This window comes from Leiobunum rupestre, chromosome 11 (genome assembly GCF_980474605.1).
Source record: "Leiobunum rupestre chromosome 11, qqLeiRupe1.1.hap1, whole genome shotgun sequence".
Classification (NCBI taxonomy): Eukaryota; Metazoa; Arthropoda; class Arachnida; order Opiliones; family Sclerosomatidae; genus Leiobunum; species Leiobunum rupestre.
In genome coordinates this window covers 25,564,764-25,568,128 of record NC_143394.1, presented here as the reverse complement: position 1 = coordinate 25,568,128, position 3,365 = coordinate 25,564,764, and positions in this window count along the sequence as shown.

Genomic DNA, 3,365 nt, shown 5'->3' with positions numbered 1-3,365 from the left:
AAAGCGCTTTATTTTTGTCTTTAAAAAGCACCCTACCTTTTATAGTAAAGCACAGTCTCGCTGACTTTCCAAAAGGTCAAATAATGCAATTCAAATTTATCCCCCTGACCTAATCAGTTCAGAGATAAAGTTGGATAACGCCTACACGACTAGTACACAACTAATCATTAAGTACAGCTTAGACAAAAAAGTTCGGGTTAGTGAATTTTTTTCTTCTGCCTAGGCTTTACGCAAATTAAACTGTATAAGTACCATTCCGCGTCTTCAACAGTTTCCTCAACCCTCGTATTTCGCTCTTGGGCGCTTTCCAAAATTAGAAGCACTATCCCATCATCCATCTGGATTTTGGATTGGCATTCACCTCGTACAAGTTCCTTATTTCCAAAATTTCTGACTATGTTTAACAGTGTTGATTAAACTCAGGGCTGGCAGAGAGAAACTTGTTCCTAAATTGAACCGTATCCGAGTATTTGGCCGTCAGCCTCCAAAACGTCGAAAAACGCAGAAATGTGCAGTTTCTATTACTCCTTGAACCCAATAGTTTTCTTTTACTAAGTGACTACGCCTGTTAAAAAAAGGAAATTATTGAATTTCATTTTAATATTCTTCTAATGCCACAAGTATATAAGTACAAATTTAAAACGTATCTAGCTCAACTCCGTGGTTTTTTCCCTCTGAATGCAATGTAGTTGGCTTGTGTAATTAATTGTCTCATTAAATAGTCACCCACGAACAATTGTTTTTAGTTTACAACACCCGTTCTTTTGGTCGGATGAGAGGCTCGAATTTGCCATAAATTGAGGAGCCCCAATATTTAAATTAACATTTCGTATCTTAAACCTGCTATGCTATGGCATATTTCACGAATGCAGAGTATGCCGATGTGCAAAATTGTGCATCTTATGTATGGACTCGCTCAGGGAAATGTGGTAGAAGTGCAGTGCTCGTAACAGGAGCACTTTCCACAAAGACAGCCTCCAAATCAACAAACGTTCACGGTGGTTGACAGACGCTTAAGAGAAACTGGAAAAATACCACCCACGGGACCTGCTACTGCAAAAGTAGACGTTCCCGAAGAGGTGGAGGAACAAGTACTTAATATCTTCGAGAATGATCCTACGACAAGTACGAAACGAGTTGCACGTCAATTGCGAGTCGACCATATAATTGTCTGGAGTATCCTTCTAGGATACCAGTACCACCCATTCCATTTACCAAAGGTTTAATCTTTAAATGAGGAAGATTGAATTTTGTCAGTGGTTTCAAGAGTAGATAAACGACGTCAATTGGTTAAGAAAACTCCTAGTTTCTGATGAGGTTAATTTTTAGATTGGTGGAATCTTTAATTTACATAATCGTCATGAGTGGCAGCAAAAAAATCCACACGCGACTACCGTTAGGTCACATCAAGTGCAGTTTAGTATCAACGTCTGGTGCGGAATTGTTGGCAACCATTTAATTAGACCTTATTTTCTACCACCAAGAATAACTGTTACTTAACCTTTTTACAAGGCACTTTACCAGAGCTACTTGAAGACGTACCGCTAACAGTAAGACAACGAATGTGGTTTATTCACGATGGAGCACACCAATATTTTAGCCTTCGGGTTACAGCTCATCTAGATGCCAAGTTTCCTCAGAGGTGGATAGGTCGTGGCGGAACCAGATCTCCTGATTTGAACCCATGTGATTTCTATCTTTAGGGTCATATCAAGGACTTGATATACAAAACTGAAGTTCGAGACGTTGAAAAACCTACGTCAACGCATAATTGACGCCTTCGACTCATAAGACGTTTTTACTCCTTATTACTCAAAAAACACGTATACAAGACTGATGTCCGCAACATTGACGACCTACGAAAACACCTTATTGATCGCTGTGAAACTATTCGCGACCAAATCGGGTCTAGATGACGCAACGGTGCCGAACCGTATAACGGATCTAATTACGTCAAGCTTCTAACTTGCTAGCTTCCACAGTGCATTAAATTTGACCTCCGACGAGTAGCTCCACACGCCGCCGTTAGGTAGTTTTCGGTCGCGAATTCGTAACACACCTCGAATCTTCGAACGGGTTCAAGAATAATTTGCGTGTGTACCCGGTGATCATTTTTTAATTTTTTTGTAATTCAGTTAAATATGTACTTGTGGCATTTGAAGAAAAAATCGAAATTCAATAAGTAACTTTCTTTCCATTGACGTGGTCACTACGAAACACCTTCTTATCGTTAATTTGTACACGTAGCGAATTTTTTTTATTAACGAACTTTTGATACTTGTGATCGTTTTCTTATCTTTTTAAATAAAAAACCAAATGCTTAGTAAAAGGAAACAATTGGGTCCAAGGAATAATAGAAACTGCACATTTGCCCGTTTTTCATCGTTTCGGAGGCTGATTTACGACGGCCAATTACTCGGATACAGCTCAATTTCGGAAAAAGTTTCTTCCGATCTTTTCCATTTTTTGTTACCCTAAGAACACGCCTGTAAATTCTTAACTGACTTATCTGAAACACCTAAATATGATGTTGTGATAAATGTTATCTAAGTTTACTGAAAAACGTGACTTGAAAAATTGACAAACTGGGCAAGCCAAAATACACTTGTATGATTTAGGAAATAGGTAGTCGCGCACTTTATTACGAAATATAGCTTACTCTCCTAAAATTTAAATAACTATTGTTGTTGCGAACGTTTTTAAGACTTCAAAAATCTAATAAGACATAAATTGTTTAAATTTAACGTACATTTTTGGTATTTAAATGGAAGTCAGTTTTTGGTTAACATCATCGAGATCGTCCATCTTTCGAATTATGGTTCGTTATTAAAGGGCGGCGCATACCGAAATTGTTGCCCCGTACTTTTAGAATGCGGCCGATGTCCAAGAAGAGTGTATGAGATTTTTAAAGTGCGACCTTCAAACCGAAGGCTGTCCCGTAATACATTAAAGCAAGCTATCAGTCCAGCTTTTCCGTCAATGGGAGAGCTAATTACTTAAAGGGGGTTAAAGATTAACTTTAACCCGAAGAGAAAACGGACTGAAACATTTCCCTCTTCGCGCGATTACTCTAAACCAGCGGTTCCCAAATTTATTTTGCTATGGAACCCTAAATTATCCACATAATTCTGGTGGAACCCCAACTAATTTTTTTACTTATCTTACAAGACTCTTGACAAAAACAAAGATGGCCGCGCTGCGAATTCTCGGATCCCTGTGACACTTTTTGGGAACCGCTGCTCTAAACTATTTTTAATAACCGGACTGGCTTAAAACTCTTAAAATAAATGCACGTATTTGAAAAACTTAACAACTGTTTATTACAGAAAAGCACAAAATTACTAATTTCCCCAGCACACAGGAAT